The 18,904-nt window shown below is 39.9% G+C and overlaps 1 protein-coding gene across 10 annotated transcripts in view; it reads right to left on the bottom strand.

The window, feature by feature from the left end:
• The window catches only part of ATP2B1 (ATPase plasma membrane Ca2+ transporting 1), a 413,071-nt gene that overhangs the window by 290,876 nt on the left and 103,291 nt on the right, over positions 1 to 18,904 (bottom strand). The window contains exon 1 of one of the 10 annotated variants that reach the window (XM_053716913.1): positions 1,091 to 1,174. The exons of 8 other annotated variants lie outside the window; for them this stretch is intronic. The gene's annotated coding sequence lies outside the window, so the exon portion shown is untranslated. Of the gene's footprint in view, positions 1 to 1,090; positions 1,175 to 18,904 lie in introns of those variants that run through there. One more of the 10 variants, XM_053716916.1, reaches the window with a different exon arrangement.

The following is an 18,904-nucleotide window of genomic DNA, read 5'->3' as shown; positions in this document are numbered from 1 at the left end:
GTTTTACATAAGCCTTAGATTTGTCAACATAAGATTAAACAAAGAAAAATCACCATTCATATAGATATTTAAAAAGCCAATGGTTAAGTAATTTTAAACCACTGCCTGACTGAGATTAAGCCACTGCTGCTGCTATTCTCTGCAAAGTATTTGACCTTCAGCTGCACATTACCAGCAGCCGAGATCCAACATAAGAAATGGCTACCCAACTGATTATCTAAGGAAAGCTTCTTGGTTAATCTAATTAGCTCAAGGTCTGACAAACCAGCTTCTGTGGTGTTACAGATCATCTTAAAAAAAACTATTCTGCTCACACATCAAAGAGGTTTTTTTTTTTTGTGAAATAATCCTAAAAAAGTTTTTTAAATTTAACCAATCTTTTTTACCAAGCAATTTAATAAAAAACATGTACCTCTATCCTCATCAAATAAGGAGTAATGTCAGATTGATTTTTTTATTTAAAAAAAAAAAAAAAAAAAATCAGAGTTGCTCACAAATCTGATCTTGTATTTCTTTTTTACGGTTTTATTTAAAGACTAAACTTTTCACCCAAAATCTTAACACACAAGTGTGACAATAGGTTTAAAATTTGAGAAGCTTAGGCTATGTAAAAGCTCATTTAAAACAGTATGTCAGACCATAGTTGTCATTTGGAGAGCAAAGAGTTAACAATCCAATTAACAAAACATATATAAAGCTAGTTAATTTAGTATCATCTAAGAAACTGCAGTTTTAAACACAAGAAAAGTGTAAGACTTTTTCAGAAGTTGTCCCATTTGCTGTTACTTTAACAAAATGCCGCATTGGTGGCAACACAAGGCTCACAAATAGTAGATACACAGAAACCATTTTTGAGGCAACAAACTGCAAAGGATTTGTTAAACCTACAACATTCATTGCAAATCTACAGAAACATGCCATAAACATTTATTAAAAATCTATTAATGTTCTCCCTATTATCACAAATATATCCTGCTGTAATCTTGGCACTAAACAATAAAACACAAAGCTCAATATTAGACGCAACACACCAACCACCTACTACAAATTGGGCATTTATAATAAACTAGATAATTCCAAAAATGCTTACCCACCACTGACCATGCTAGTCTTCCTCCACTGTGTAGATATGAGATGTATGTTTACAACCATCCAGTCCCTTACATATGGTTTCAACTCCCTACTCTGTCCTACACATCTGCTCTTAAATCTCACAGCCCAAGACCCAGCTGACTACATTCTGACTAAAATAAACACCATAAAAAAAAAAAGCATTCAAATGTCATACTCAACCACTCTCTAGCCACATAGCCACACTCTAATGCTTTGTCCTACCTATTAAAGGACCAGTCAACACATTAGATTTGCATAATCAACAAATGCAAGTTAACAAGACAATGCAATAGCACTTAGTCTGAACTTCAAATGAGTAGTAGATTTTTTTTATAACAAATTTCAGTTATGTATATTTCCACTCCCCTTGTACTATGTGATAGCAATCAGCCAATCACAAACGCATATACGTATATGCTGTGAATTCTTGCACATGCTCAGTAGGAGTTGGTGACACAAAGTGTAAATATAAAAGACTGTGCACATTTTTTTAATGTAAGTAAATTGAAAAGTTGTTTAAAATTACATGCTGTATCTAAATCATGAAAATGTAATTTAACCTAAGTGTCCCTTTAAGGATAAAAGTGCCCAATGCCTATATACCTCATTCCATCGCTTTTACCTGATCACCAAACTAATTTTTCACTTTTAATAAATAGTTGTAATATGCCCTACAAGCAAATTATCATTCATTTATGATCATAGTTCATACCCACCGCCTATGGTCTTCTCAGTATTTACACGTCTCTACTATTCCACAATAACCTTTCCCTCATGCCCACTTTCCCCAGCGCTGTGTTTATTCTGTAGGACTCCCCCTCCCTCATATTCATATAATCAAATGTTCCCAAAATCCCACATAAAAAACTAAGCACATCTGCTAGACACAAACTAATAATCCCGTAACTTCACTATGCTCAAACACCATCACCTAAGCTCTCTCTTTGCATCTCACATAAAATATTTAAAACAGAAGTTCCAAAGAAACAGAATCAGGAGGAGAGAGTGGGAAAACAGATTGTTTAAAAAGGACAGAAAGTGCCAACGAATTCAAGGTACGGGGTCACCCTGCACTCAGACCTCTAACACATTCTGTCCTTTGTTTCAAAATATATGTAAATTCCATCATTTTGATCAGAATTGCTTCAGACCTGAGGAAGACAGGGAACGCTCTAAAGCTTGTGTTTTTTAAATGTATAATTAGTCCAATAAAACAGAATTGCTTAATAATTCTTTTGCGACTAATTCTTAAAGAATATTGAGGATGCCCATAAAAACTTAGCTTAGATATTAGCTCTCATATACACATAGATTAAGTTCGGCCATCTTACACTGGAAAGCAATGGATTTGTTTCAGCTGTTTAACCTTCCTTTATTTTTTCTCACCTTAAAGGGACAGTATACACTCATTTTCATATAACTGCATGTAATAGACACTACTATAAAGAATAAGATGCACAGATACGGATATAAAAATCCAGTATAAAATGGTTTAAAAACGTACTTAGAAGCTTTCAGTTTAGCTCCGTTGAAAAGGCAGTTGGAAAGCCCACTGCAAGTGGCAAATAAGACACTCCCCCCTCCCCCTTCTTTTGCATATGAAAAGACCTTTACACAAACAGGAGCAAGCTGGAGAAGGTAGCTGACGGTATTCAAATAAAACTTTGGGGCTTGGTTAGGAGTCTGAAAATCAGAGCAATGTTCTTTAAAAATAAGCAAAATTATAAATTTTTAAAAAACAAACAAACTTTATGGGCTTTATAAATAGATCATCTACAAAACATTTATGCAAAGAAAAAAATAGTGTATAATGGCCCTTTAAGCTGTTAAAATAAAGAAAACTGTGGATTTTATGAGGCAAATACATAACAATGCAATCTAATTTATTGCAATACCTGTTTGCAACAAGACACTCAGAACTGACCACCACTAGAAATTCCTTAAAGCATCATAATTCCATAATAAACGGCATGCATTTCATTAGTGCTTCAGAACATGAAGTCTTCACTATTTCCCTAATGGCATCCCTCAGTATATTGTATTCTCAGAGGGAAGGCAAGTAACTATGGTGGATGAGTCACATAGAACCTTGTCTGCCGAGCTGGAAAAATGATATTGTCTGTTATGAAGGGAACAGCTCACTGACCTGTAACAGTCACTCAGGAGAAAAAAAAATGTCAAGCAGCAGCAACGCTACTGTGTAACTTAGAATGAAAGGAAGAATAACCTAATCCTCTTGGTGCAGGAGGTAAAAACACTAAAGTAGTAATTTGTACACACCTACATCAGGCTACTTATAATTTACTAATCTCAGCTGTAATGTTAGCTGCTCAATAGATATATTTACTGGAGTTTCATTAAAGGGCATCCTTAACCGCTTAGTGGTTGCTTGTTTTAGCTGAATGTGATCACTACACTAATAATGATTTTTTGCCACTATGGATGTTAAAGGGATATTAAACCGTCTGTTTTTTGTTAATTTCAGTTAAATCTTAAGGTTTTTAAAACAAATGAACATCCTTTTTTTCCTGCAATCATTTTTAAATAGCAGAATTCCACTCACTATTTGTCTTATTTGGAGGAGCCAAACTGAGCTTTAGTTAGACTACCAGGCTAGTTATGGTCATAAAGTTAGTATAAAAACATAATTTATGTAAGAACTTACCTGATAAATTCATTTCTTTCATATTAGCAAGAGTCCATGAGCTAGTGACGTATGGGATATACATTCCTACCAGGAGGGGCAAAGTTTCCCAAACCTTAAAATGCCTATAAATACACCCCTCACCACACCCACAATTCAGTTTAACGAATAGCCAAGAAGTGGGGTGATAAGAAAAAAGTGCGAAAGCATATAAAATAAGGAATTGGAATAATTGTGCTTTATACAAAAAAATCATAACCACCACAAAAAAGGGCGGGCCTCATGGACTCTTGCTAATATGAAAGAAATGAATTTATCAGGTAAGTTCTTACATAAATTATGTTTTCTTTCATGTAATTAGCAAGAGTCCATGAGCTAGTGACGTATGGGATAATGACTACCCAAGATGTGGATCTTTCCACACAAGAGTCACTAGAGAGGGAGGGATAAAATAAAGACAGCCAATTCCTGCTGAAAATAATCCACACCCAAAATAAAGTTTAATGAAAAACATAAGCAGAAGATTCAAACTGAAACCGCTGCCTGAAGTACTTTTCTACCAAAAACTGCTTCAGAAGAAGAAAATACAACAAAATGGTAGAATTTGGTAAAAGTATGCAAAGAGGACCAAGTTGCCGCTTTGCAAATCTGATCAACCGAAGCTTCATTCCTAAACGCCCAGGAAGTAGAAACTGACCTAGTAGAATGAGCTGTAATCCTATGAGGCGGAGTCTTACCCGACTCAACATAGGCAAGATGAATTAAAGGTTTCAACCAAGATGCCAAAGAAATGGCAGAAGTTTTCTGGCCTTTCTAAAACCGGAAAAGATAACAAATAAACTAGAAGTCTTTCGGAAAAGACTTAGTAGCTTCAACATAATATTTCAAAGCTCTAATAACATCCAAAGAATGCAACGATTTCTCCTTAGAATTCTTAGGATTAGGACATAATGAAGGAACCACAATGTCTCTACTAATGTTGTTGGAATTCACAACTTAGGTAAAAATTCAAAAGAAGTTCGCAACACCGCCTTATCCTGATGAAAAATCAGAAAAGGAGACTCACAAGAAAGAGCAGATAATTCAGAAACTCTTCTGGCAGAAGAGATGGCCAAAAGGAACAAAACTTTCCAAGAAAGTAATTTAATACCCAATGAATGCATAGGTTCAAATGGAGGAGCTTGAAGAGCCCCCAGAACCAAATTCAAACTCCAAGGAGGAGAAATTGACTTAATGACAGGCTTTATACGAACCAAAGCTTGTACAAAACAATGAATATCAGGAAGAATAGCAATCTTTCTGTGAAAAAGAACAGAAAAAGCAGAGATTTGACCTTTCAAGGAACTTGCGGACAAACCCTTATCTAAACCATCCTGAAAAAACTGTAATATTCTCGGTATTCTAAAAGAATGCCAAGAAAAATGATGAGAAAGACACCAAGAAATATAAGTCTTCCAGACTCTATAATATATCTCTCTGGATACAGATTTACGAGCCTGTAACATAGTATTAAACACAGAGTCAGAGAAACCTCTTTGACCAAGAATCAAGCGTTCAATCTCCATACCTTTAAATTTAAGGATTTCAGATCCTGATGGAAAAAAGGACCTTGAGACAGAAGGTCTGGTCTTAACGGAAGAGTCCACGGTTGGCAAGAGGCCATCCGGACAAGATCCGCATACCAAAACCTGTGAGGCCATGCCGGAGCTACCAGCAGAACAAACGAGCATTCCTTCAGAATCTTGGAGATTACTCTTGGAAGAAGAACTAGAGGCGGAAAGATATAGGCAGGATGATACTTCCAAGGAAGTGATAATGCATCCACTGCCTCCGCCTGAGGATCCCGGGATCTGGACAGATACCTGGGAAGTTTCTTGTTTAGATGAGAAGCCATCAGATCTATTTCTGGAAGTTCCCACATTTGAACAATCTGAAGAAATACCTCTGGGTGAAGAGACCATTCGCCCGGATGCAACGTTTGGCGACTGAGATAATCCGCTTCCCAATTGTCTATACCTGGGATATGAACCGCAGAGATTAGACAGGAGCTGGATTCTGCCCAAACCAAAATTCGAGATACTTCTTTCATAGCCAGAGGACTGTGAGTCCCTCCTTGATGATTGATGTATGCCACAGTTGTGACATTGTCTATCTGAAAACAAATGAACAACTCTCTCTTCAGAAGAGGCCAAGACTGAAGAGCTCTGAAAATTGCACGGAGTTCCAAAATATTAATCGGAAATCTCACCTCCTGAGATTCCCAAACCCCTTGTGCCGTCAGATACCCCCACACAGCTCCCCAACCTGTAAGACTTGCATCTGTTGAGATTATAGTCCAGGTCGGAAGAACAAAGAAGCCCCCTGAACTAAACGATGGTGATCTGTCACCATGTCAGAGAGTGTCGTAAAATCGGTTTAAAGATATTAATTGAGATATCTTTGAGTAATCCCTGCACCATTGGTTCAGCATACAGAGCTGAAGAGGTCGCATGTGAAAACGAGCAAAGGAGATCGCATCTGATGCGGCAGTCCTAAGACCCAACATTTCCATGCATAAGGCTACCAAAGGGAATGATTGTGACTGAAGGTTTTGACAAGCTGATATCAATGTTAAACTTCTCTTGTCTGACAAGGACAGAGTCATAGACACTGAATTTATCTAGAAACCTAAAAAGGTTATCCTTGTCTGAGGAATCAATGAACTTTTTGGTAAATTGATCCTCCAACCATGAACTTGAAGAAACAACACAAGTCGATTCGTATGAGATTCTTCGAAAATGAGAAGACTGAGCAAGTACCAAGATATCGTCCAAATAAGGAAATACCAAAACCCTATTCTCTGATTACAGAAAGAAGGGCACCGAGAACCTTTGAAAAAAATTCTTGGAACTGAGGCTAGGCCAAACGGTAGAGCCACAAAACTGGTAATGCTTGTCTAAAAAGAGAATCTCAGACACTAAAAGTGATCTGGATGAATCGGAATATGCAGATACACATCCTGTAAATCTATTGTAGACATATAATGCCCTTGCTAAACAAAAGGCAGGATAGTCCTACAGTAACCATCTTGAATGTTGGTATCCTAACATAACGATTCAATAATGATAGATCCGGAACTGGTCTGAAAGAATTGACCTTCTTTGGTACAATGAAGAGATAAAATAAAACCCCAGCCCCTGTTCCAGAACTGGAACTGGCATAAATACTCCAGCCAACTCTAGATCTGAAACACATTTCAGAAATGCTGAGCCTTTGCTGTGTTAACTGGGACACGGGAAAGAAAAGAATCTCTTAGCAGGAGGCCTTAACTTGAAGCCAATTCTGTACCTTTCTGAAACAATGTTTCTGAAACCAGAGATTAAGAACGGAATTGATCCAAATTTCTTTGAAGAAAACGTAATCTGCCCCATACCAGCTGAGCTGGAATAAGGGCCGCACCTTCATAGGTACTTAGGAGCTGGCTATAGGTTTCTATAAGGCTTGGATATATTCCAAACTGGAAATAGTTTCCAAACTGATACCGCTCCTGAGGATGAAGGATCAGGCTTTTGTTCCTTGTTGTGAGGAAAGGAACGAAAATGATTATTTACCCTGGAAAGAAAGGGAAAGCAAAGTTGACTTAGAAGACATGTCAGCATTCCAAGTTTAATCCATAAAGCTTTTCTAGCTAAAATAGCTAGAGACATATACCTGACATCAACTCTAATGATATCAAAAGATGGTATCACCAATAAAATTATTAGCATGTTATAGAATAATAATAATGCTATAAAATTATGATCTGTTACTTGTTGCGCTAAAGCTTCTAACCAAAAAGTTGAAGCTGCAGCAACTTTCGCTAAAAATATAGCAGGTCTAAGAAGATTACCTGAACATAAGTAAGCTTTTCTTAGAAAGGATTCAATTTTCCTATCTAAAGGATCCTTAAATGAAGTACTATCTGCCGTAGGAATAGTAGTACATTAGCAGGAGTAGAGACAGCCCCATAACCTTAGGGATTTTTGTCCCAAAAAACTCTAATCTGTCAGATGGCACAGGATATAATTGCTTAAACGTCTAGAAGGAGTAAATAAATTACCCAAATTATTCCATTTCCTGGAAATTACTTCAGAAATAGCATCAGGGAGATAAAACACTTCTGGAATAACTACAGGAGATTTAAAAACCTTATTTAAACGTTTACATTTAGTATCAAGAGGACCAGAATCCTCTATTTCTAATGCAAATAACACTTCTTAAAGTAAAGAACGAATAAATTCCATCTTGAACAAATACAAAGATTTATCAGCATCAACCTCTGAGACAGAAACCTCTGAACCAGAAGAACCATTATCAGTATCAGAATGATGATGTTCATTTAAAAATTCATCTGAAAAAAGAGAAGTTTTAAAAGACTTTTATGTATACTAGAAGGAGAAATAACAGACATAGCCTTCTTAATGGATTTAAAAAATAAAATCTCTTATGTTATCAGGAACACTCTGAAAATTAGATGTTGACGGAACAGCAACAGGTAATGTAACAGTACTAAAGGAAATTTTATCTGCATTAATAAGTTTGACATGACATGCAATACAAATAACAGCTGGAGAAACAGATACCAAAAGTTTATAGCAGATACACTTAGCTTGGTAGCTCCAGCACTGTGCAGTGATTTTCCTGAAGTATCTTCTGACTCAGTTGCAACGTGGAACATCTTGCAATATGTAAAAGAAAAAAACAACATATAAAGCAAAATTGATCAAATTCCTTAAATGACAGTTTCAGGAATGGGAAAAAAATGCCAGTGAACAAGCTTCTAGCAACCAGAAGCAATAAATAATGAGACTTAAATAATGTGGAGACAAAAATGACGCCCATATTTTTTAGCGCCAAAAAAGACGCCCACATTATTTGGCGCCTAAATGCTTTTGGCGCCAAAAATGACGCCACATCCGGAACGCCGACATTTTTGACGCAAAAAAACGTCAAAAAATGACGCAACTTCCGGCGACACGTATGACGCCGGAAACAGAAAAAAAATTTTGCGCCAAAAAAGTCTGCGCCAAGAATGACGCAATAAAATGAAGCATTTTCTGCCCCCGCGAGCCTAACAGCCCTCAGGGAAAAAGTCAAATTTTTTAAGGTAAGAAAAAATGATTGAAACAAATGCATTTATCCCAAATATGAAACTGACTGTCTGAAAAATAAGGAATGTTGAACATTCTGAGTCAAGGCAAATAAATGTTTGAATACATATATTTAGAACTTTATAAATAAAGTGCCCAACCATAGCTTAGAGTGTCACAGAAAAACAGAATTTATGTTTACCTGATAAATTACTTTCTCCAACGGTGTGTCCGGTCCACGGCGTCATCCTTACTTGTGGGATATTCTCTTCCCCAACAGGAAATGGCAAAGAGCCCAGCAAAGCTGGTCACATGATCCCTCCTAGGCTCCGCCTACCCCAGTCATTCGACCGACGTTAAGGAGGAATATTTGCATAGGAGAAACCATATGGTACCGTGGTGACTGTAGTTAAAGAAAATAAATTATCAGACCTGATTAAAAAAACCAGGGCGGGCCGTGGACCGGACACACCGTTGGAGAAAGTAATTTATCAGGTAAACATAAATTCTGTTTTCTCCAACATAGGTGTGTCCGGTCCACGGCGTCATCCTTACTTGTGGGAACCAATACCAAAGCTTTAGGACACGGATGAAGGGAGGGAGCAAATCAGGTCACCTAAATGGAAGGCACCACGGCTTGCAAAACCTTTCTCCCAAAAATAGCCTCAGAAGAAGCAAAAGTATCAAACTTGTAAAATTTGGTAAAAGTGTGCAGTGAAGACCAAGTCGCTGCCCTACATATCTGATCAACAGAAGCCTCGTTCTTGAAGGCCCATGTGGAAGCCACAGCCCTAGTGGAATGAGCTGTGATTCTTTCGGGAGGCTGCCGTCCGGCAGTCTCGTAAGCCAATCTGATGATGCTTTTAATCCAAAAAGAGAGAGAGGTAGAAGTTGCTTTTTGACCTCTCCTTTTACCAGAATAAACAACAAACAAGGAAGATGTTTGTCTAAAATCCTTTGTAGCATCTAAATAGAATTTTAGAGCGCGAACAACATCCAAATTGTGCAACAAACGTTCCTTCTTTGAAACTGGTTTCGGACACAGAGAAGGTACGATAATCTCCTGGTTAATGTTTTTGTTAGAAACAACCTTTGGAAGAAAACCAGGTTTAGTACGTAAAACCACCTTATCTGCATGGAACACCAGATAAGGAGGAGAACACTGCAGAGCAGATAATTCTGAAACTCTTCTAGCAGAAGAAATTGCAACTAAAAACAAAACTTTCCAAGATAATAACTTAATATCAACGGAATGCAAGGGTTCAAACGGAACCCCCTGAAGAACTGAAAGAACTAAATTGAGACTCCAAGGAGGAGTCAAAGGTTTGTAAACAGGCTTAATTCTAACCAGAGCCTGAACAAAGGCTTGAACATCTGGCACAGCAGCCAGTTTTTTGTGAAGTAACACCGACAAGGCAGAAATCTGTCCCTTCAGGGAACTTGCAGATAATCCTTTTTCCAATCCTTCTTGAAGGAAGGATAGAATCCTAGGAATCTTAACCTTGTCCCAAGAGAATCCTTTAGATTCACACCAACAGATATATTTTTTCCAAATTTTGTGGTAAATCTTTCTAGTTACAGGCTTTCTGGCCTGAACAAGAGTATCAATAACAGAATCTGAGAACCCTCGCTTCGATAAAATCAAGCGTTCAATCTCCAAGCAGTCAGCTGGAGTGAAACCAGATTCGGATGTTCGAACGGACCCTGAACAAGAAGGTCCCGTCTCAAAGGTAGCTTCCAAGGTGGAGCCGATGACATATTCACCAGATCTGCATACCAAGTCCTGCGTGGCCACGCAGGAGCTATCAAGATCACCGACGCCCTCTCCTGATTGATCCTGGCTACCAGCCTGGGGATGAGAGGAAACGGCGGGAACACATAAGCTAGTTTGAAGGTCCAAGGTGCTACTAGTGCATCCACTAGAGCCGCCTTGGGATCCCTGGATCTGGACCCGTAGCAAGGAACTTTGAAGTTCTGACGAGAGGCCATCAGATCCATGTCTGGAATGCCCCACAGCTGAGTGACTTGGGCAAAGATTTCCGGATGGAGTTCCCACTCCCCCGGATGCAATGTCTGACGACTCAGAAAATCCGCTTCCCAATTTTCCACTCCTGGGATGTGGATAGCAGACAGGTGGCAGGAGTGAGACTCCGCCCATAGAATGATTTTGGTCACTTCTTCCATCGCTAGGGAACTCCTTGTTCCCCCCTGATGGTTGATGTACGCAACAGTTGTCATGTTGTCTGATTGAAACCGTATGAACTTGGCCCTCGCTAGCTGAGGCCAAGCCTTGAGAGCATTGAATATCGCTCTCAGTTCCAGAATATTTATCGGTAGAAGAGATTCTTCCCGAGACCAAAGACCCTGAGCTTTCAGGGATCCCCAGACCGCGCCCCAGCCCATCAGACTGGCGTCGGTCGTGACAATGACCCACTCTGGTCTGCGGAATGTCATCCCTTGTGACAGGTTGTCCAGGGACAGCCACCAACGGAGTGAGTCTCTGGTCCTCTGATTTACTTGTATCTTCGGAGACAAGTCTGTATAGTCCCCATTCCACTGACTGAGCATGCACAGTTGTAATGGTCTTAGATGAATGCGCGCAAAAGGAACTATGTCCATTGCCGCTACCATCAACCCGATCACTTCCATGCACTGAGCTATGGAAGGAAGAGGAACGGAATGAAGTATCCGACAAGAGTCTAGAAGCTTTGTTTTTCTGGCCTCTGTCAGAAAAATCCTCATTTCTAAGGAGTCTATTATTGTTCCCAAGAAGGGAACCCTTGTTGACGGGGATAGAGAACTCTTTTCCACGTTCACTTTCCACCCGTGAGATCTGAGAAAGGCCAGGACAATGTCCGTGTGAGCCTTTGCTTGAGGAAGGGACGACGCTTGAATCAGAATGTCGTCCAAGTAAGGTACTACAGCAATGCCCCTTGGTCTTAGCACAGCTAGAAGGGACCCTAGTACCTTTGTGAAAATCCTTGGAGCAGTGGCTAATCCGAAAGGAAGCGCCACGAACTGGTAATGTTTGTCCAGGAATGCGAACCTTAGGAACCGATGATGTTCCTTGTGGATAGGAATATGTAGATACGCATCCTTTAAATCCACCGTGGTCATGAATTGACCTTCCTGGATGGAAGGAAGAATAGTTCGAATGGTTTCCATCTTGAACGATGGAACCTTGAGAAACTTGTTTAAGATCTTGAGATCTAAGATTGGTCTGAACATTCCCTCTTTTTTGGGAACTATGAACAGATTGGAGTAGAACCCCATCCCTTGTTCTCTTAATGGAACAGGATGAATCACTCCCATTTTTAACAGGTCTTCTACACAATGTAAGAATGCCTGTCTTTTTATGTGGTCTGAAGACAACTGAGACCTGTGGAACCTCCCCCTTGGGGGAAGTCCCTTGAATTCCAGAAGATAACCTTGGGAGACTATTTCTAGCGCCCAAGGATCCAGAACATCTCTTGCCCAAGCCTGAGCGAAGAGAGAGAGTCTGCCCCCCACCAGATCCGGTCCCGGATCGGGGGCCAACATTTCATGCTGTCTTGGTAGCAGTGGCAGGTTTCTTGGCCTGCTTTCCCTTGTTCCAGCCTTGCATTGGTCTCCAAGCTGGCTTGGCTTGAGAAGTATTACCCTCTTGCTTAGAGGACGTAGCACCTTGGGCTGGTCCGTTTCTACGAAAGGGACGAAAATTAGGTTTATTTTTTGCCTTGAAAGGCCGATCCTGAGGAAGGGCGTGGCCCTTACCCCCAGTGATATCAGAGATAATCTCTTTCAAGTCAGGGCCAAACAGCGTTTTCCCCTTGAAAGGAATGTTAAGTAGCTTGTTCTTGGAAGACGCATCAGCCGACCAAGATTTCAACCAAAGCGCTCTGCGCGCCACGATAGCAAACCCAGAATTCTTAGCCGCTAACCTAGCCAGTTGCAAAGTGGCGTCTAGGGTGAAAGAATTAGCCAATTTGAGAGCATTGATTCTGTCCATAATCTCCTCCAAAGGAGGAGAATCACTATCGACCGCTCTTATCAGATCATCGAACCAGAAACATGCGGCTGTAGCGACAGGGACAATGCATGAAATTGGTTGTAGAAGGTAACCTTGCTGAACAAACATCTTTTTGAGCAAACCTTCTAATTTTTTATCCATAGGATCTTTGAAAGCACAACTATCCTCTATGGGTATAGTGGTGCGTTTGTTTAAAGTGGAAACCGCTCCCTCGACCTTGGGGACTGTCTGCCATAAGTCCTTTCTGGGGTCGACCATAGGAAACAATTTTTTAAATATGGGGGGAGGGACGAAAGGAATACCGGGCCTTTCCCATTCTTTATTAACAATGTCCGCCACCCGCTTGGGTATAGGAAAAGCTTCTGGGAGCCCCGGCACCTCTAGGAACTTGTCCATTTTACAAAGTTTCTCTGGGATGACCAACTTGTCACAATCATCCAGAGTGGATAATACCTCCTTAAGCAGAATGCGGAGATGTTCCAACTTAAATTTAAATGCAATCACATCAGGTTCAGCCTGTTGAGAAATGTTCCCTGAATCAGTAATTTCTCCCTCAGACAAAACCTCCCTGGCCCCATCAGACTGGGTTAGGGGCCCTTCAGAAATATTATTATCAGCGTCGTCATGCTCTTCAGTATCTAAAACAGAGCAGCCGCGCTTACGCTGATAAGTGTTCATTTTGGCTAAAATGTTTTTGACAGAATTATCCATTACAGCCGTTAATTGTTGCATAGTAAGGAGTATTGGCGCGCTAGATGTACTAGGGGCCTCCTGAGTGGGCAAGACTCGTGTAGACGAAGGAGGGAATGATGCAGTACCATGCTTACTCCCCTCACTTGAGGAATCATCTTGGGCATCATTATCATTATCACATAAATCACATTTATTTAAATGAATAGGAATTCTGGCTTCCCCACATTCAGAACACAGTCTATCTGGTAGTTCAGACATGTTAAACAGGCATAAACTTGATAACAAAGTACAAAAAACGTTTTAAAATAAAACCGTGACTGTCACTTTAAATTTTAAACTGAACACACTTTATTACTGCAATTGCGAAAAAACATGAAGGAATTGTTCAAAATTCACCAAATTTTCACCACAGTGTCTTAAAGCCTTAAAAGTATTGCACACCAAATTTGGAAGCTTTAACCCTTAAAATAACGGAACCGGAGCCGTTTTGAACTTTAACCCCTTTACAGTCCCTGGTATCTGCTTTGCTGAGACCCAACCAAGCCCAAAGGGGAATACGATACCAAATGACGCCTTCAGAAAGTCTTTTCTAAGTATCAGAGCTCCTCTCACATGCGACTGCATGCCATGCCTCTCAAAAACAAGTGCGCCACACCGGCACGAAAATGAGGCTCTGCTTATGCTTTGGGAAAGCCCCTAAGAATAAGGTGTCTAAAACAGTGCCTGCCGATATTATTATATCAAAATACCCAGATAAAATGATTCCTCAAGGCTAAATATGTGTTAATAATGAATCGATTTAGCCCAGAAAAAGTCTACAGTTTTAATAAGCCCTTGTGAAGCCCTTATTTACGATCGTAATAAACATGGCTTACCGGATCCCATAGGGAAAATGACAGCTTCCAGCATTACATCGTCTTGTTAGAATGTGTCATACCTCAAGCAGCAAGAGACTGCACACTGTTCCCCCAACTGAAGTTAATTGCTCTCAACAGTCCTGTGTGGAACAGCCATGGATTTTAGTGACGGTTGCTAAAATCATTTTCCTCATACAAACAGAAATCTTCATCTCTTTTCTGTTTCTGAGTAAATAGTACATACCAGCACTATTTCAAAATAACAAACTCTTGATTGAATAATAAAAACTACAGTTAAACACTAAAAAACTCTAAGCCATCTCCGTGGAGATGTTGCCTGTACAACGGCAAAGAGAATGACTGGGGTAGGCGGAGCCTAGGAGGGATCATGTGACCAGCTTTGCTGGGCTCTTTGCCATTTCCTGTTGGGGAAGAGAATATCCCACAAGTAAGGATGACGCCGTGGACCGGACACACCTATGTTGGAGAAATAAGATTTACTTACCCCAGGACACTCATCTACATGTTTGTAGAAAGCCAAACCAGTACTGAAACGAGAATCAGCAGAGGTAATGGTATATATAAGAGTATATCGTCGATCTGAAAAGGGAGGTAAGAGATGAATCTCTACGACCGATAACAGAGAACCTATGAAATAGACCCCGTAGAAGGAGATCACTGCATTCAAATAGGCAATACTCTCCTCACATCCCTCTGACATTCACTGCACGCTGAGAGGAAAACCGGGCTCCAACTTGCTGCGGAGCGCATATCAACGTAGAATCTAGCACAAACTTACTTCACCACCTCCATCGGAGGCAAAGTTTGTAAAACTGAATTGTGGGTGTGGTGAGGGGTGTATTTATAGGCATTTTAAGGTTTGGGAAACTTTGCCCCTCCTGGTAGGAATGTATATCCCATACGTCACTAGCTCATGGACTCTTGCTAATTACATGAAAGAAAAGTATTTATTTGCAGTTGTTATCAGTTAAAGCCTTTTAGGGACATATACAGTTGTGCTCATAAGTTTACATACCCTGGCAGAATGTAGGATTTCTTGGCCATTTTTCAGAGAATATGAATGATAACTCAAACTTTTCTTTCACTCATGGTTAGTGTTTAGCTGAAGCCATTTATTATCATCATCATCAACTGTGTTTACTCTTTTTAAATCATAATGACAGAAACTACCAAAATGACCCTGATTAAAAGTTTATATACCCCAGTTCTTAATACTGTGTATAGCCCCCTTTAACATCAATGACAGCTTGAAGTCTTGTGGTATTTGTGGATGAGGCTCTTTATCTTCTCAGATAGTAAAGCTGCCCATTCTTCCTGGCAAAAAGCCTCCAGTTCCTGTAAATTCTTGGGCTGTCTTGCATGAACTGCACGTTTGAGATCTCCCCAGAGTGGCTCAATGATATTGAGGTCAGGGGCGCGATCTGATATACGGCGCAGGTTTCGGTGCAAGCGTGGAAACCTGCGCCGCATGTAGTTTCAGCTCGCACAGCGAGCTCTCTCATATACGGCGCAGGCATTTGCTAAAGTGCCGTAAAAGTCTGACAAACTAGCGATGTCCAGAAATCTGCGCAAGTACAAATTTCTGGAGTCACCAGTGACTTACGGCACTTTAGAAACTGCCGCCGCATAAAAAAAAAAAAATAACTTACTAAAGTATACAATCTGCTGTTACTGTCTAAGACGCCTTCCAAAAATAACCCGACACGTATACCCCTCTATCCGCAATCCCTCCTCTCACTCCTAACAATATATAAACCCCTAAACAGCCGCTCCCGGACCCCGCCACCAGCTACATTAACTATATTACCCCCTAATATGATCCCCCTACCCCGCCGCCACCTATTTTAACTACAATACCCCCTAATCTAATCTCCCTACCCCACCGCCACCTATATTAAAACGATTAACCCCTAATCTAATCCCCCTACTCCGCCGCCACCTATAATAGATGTATTACCCCCTAAAATACTAAAATGTCCCTATCCTAAACTAAATTACAAATAGCCCTGAAAAGGGCCTTTTGTGGGGCATTGCCCCAAAGTAATCAGCTCTATTACCAGCCCTTAAAAGGGCCTTTTGCGGGGCATTGCCCCAAAGTAATCAGCTCTTTTACCTGTAATCTGACCCCCCTACACCACCGCCACCTATATTAACCCTAATTATATTAGGGTTAATATAGTTAATATAGTTATTATATATATTATTAATATAGTTAATATAGATAATATAATAACTATATTAATTATTAACTATATTAACCCTAACACCCCTAACTTAATTATTATTGCAATAAATCTAAATAATATTATTAACTAAAATATTCCTATTTAAAACTAAATACTTACCTATAAAATAAACCCTAAGATAGCTACAATGTAATTATTAATTATATTGTAGCTATCTTAGGGTTTATATTTATTTTACAGGTAACTTGGTATTTATTTTAACTAGGTACAATAGCTAGGTACAATAGCTATTAAAAAAAATAAATCCTAACCTAAGTTATAAATACACCTACACTATCAATAAATTAATTAAATAAACTACAATTATCTAAACTAAAATATAATTAAATACACTAAACTAAATTACAAAAAATAAAAAAAAAGATTGCAAGAATTTTAAGATAATTACACCTAATCTAAGCCCCCTAATAAAATAAAGCCCCCCAAAATAAAAAAAATGTCCCTACCCTAAACTAAAATTACAAAAAGTAATAAGCTCTATTACCAGCCCTTAAAATGGCCTTTTGTGGGGCATTGCCCCAAAGTAATGAGCTCTTTTACCTGTGAAAAAAAAGAACACCCCCCCCATTACAACCCACCACCCACACACCCCTACTCTAAAACCCACCCTATCCCCCCTTAAAAAAAACTAAGTCTAACCCCCAAGTGGTCCTTACCTGTCCTGAAGACCGGCGGAGAAGGTCCTGTTCCAGGCGGAGAATTCTTCTTCTTCCAGGAACCAGCCGGCACGGAGCGGAGGAGTTGAAGACCGATGACCGTGGAGCTGAAGACCGTCCTCTCTGGAACTGAAGACCGGCGATGCAGGAACTGAAGACCGGAGCCATGGAGCGTGGAGGATCCTCTTCATACGATCGCCGCCGTACACTGAATCGGAATTCAAGGTACGCGGTTAAAAGTGGCATCCCTTGAATTCCTATTGTCTGATTTGAGCCTTCAAATTCATGAAATGAAAGCTACTTTAATTCTATTGGCTGATTTGATTAGCCAATAGAATAAGAGCTACTGTAATTCTATTGGCTAGACAGAAGCTCTCTCCTGTTTGATGCAAGCAATTACTCATAGAAGCAAAGCAAACTGAAGAAACAGGTATGCTAGATTAAAGCTCCAAGGAACCTCTAAAGCATCTACTAGAACGGCTTGAGGATCTCTTGACCTTGATCCGTACTTTGAAAGCTTAGCGTTTTGAGGAAACGCCATCAGAGCCAACCCCCGAACCCCCCACCCAAGAGTTATCATTGAGAAAACCTCTGGGTGGAGAGCCCACTCTACGGGAAGAAAAGTCTGCCTGCTTAGAAAATCCGCCTCTCAGTTGTCCTCCCCTGGTATGTGGATAGCAGAGAGATGGCAATCGTGAGACTTTGCCCACTGGAGATTGTGAGACACCCCCTCCTTTGCCAAGGAACTCAGAGTTCCTCCCTGGTGCTTGATGTAGGCCACTGAGCTAATGTTGTAAGACTGAAATCTGATAAATCGGACTAAAGCTAGTTGAGGCTAAGCTATTAAAGCATAGAAAATTGCTCTCAATCCACCAAAAAAACACTGCCCAGTGGAAGGAAGCATGCATCATACATGGTGTAACTAATAGGGGAATAAGTGCTGAAGCGTCCACTACAACTCCGGTGCTCACCAAAGATATGCTGGTCGCCATCTTGGATTTTTTTCTATGTCGCACTAGAGACATTGGAATACCGGATTTACTTCACAGTATAAGTCAACATACCGCCACATACCCTGCAAAGAATATTGAGGGCAAGACACTACAATCTGTTGCAACTGCTTATAAAATACCAATGCAGCTATAAGGAACTTTAAATAAGAGCATATTGCAAAGGCTGCAAAATAACACAGGGTTTTGAAATTCTCCCTCACTTGCATAACTGCAGTCACACATAATAAAGGACATCAGCTAATGCTGCAAAAGTATTATTATAAATCTTAGTCCCAGTTTCCCTAATATCTGATCCTTCTATTTATATAGATAAGACCTCAACAAAAAGGGAATACTGGAAACTGCAGCACCGCTAGAAGTTTAGATTTTATTTGCATTTTTATTTTTTCTCTGCATTATCCTTACTATATTATTATCTGTAAAAGATATTTCACAGCTTATTATACGTCTGGGACATAACAGGGCAGATTTATCTTTATTTACGACAATCAAGGGAATTGAAGTAACCCTTCGTGAGTCCATTAAAAAAAACTATTACCTTTTG

The sequence above is a fragment of the Bombina bombina genome, chromosome 6, assembly GCF_027579735.1.
Source record: "Bombina bombina isolate aBomBom1 chromosome 6, aBomBom1.pri, whole genome shotgun sequence".
NCBI classification, from domain to species: Eukaryota; Metazoa; Chordata; class Amphibia; order Anura; family Bombinatoridae; genus Bombina; species Bombina bombina.
Note: the sequence above shows the minus strand (reverse complement) of the source record. Positions and strands in the feature narration are given on the sequence as shown.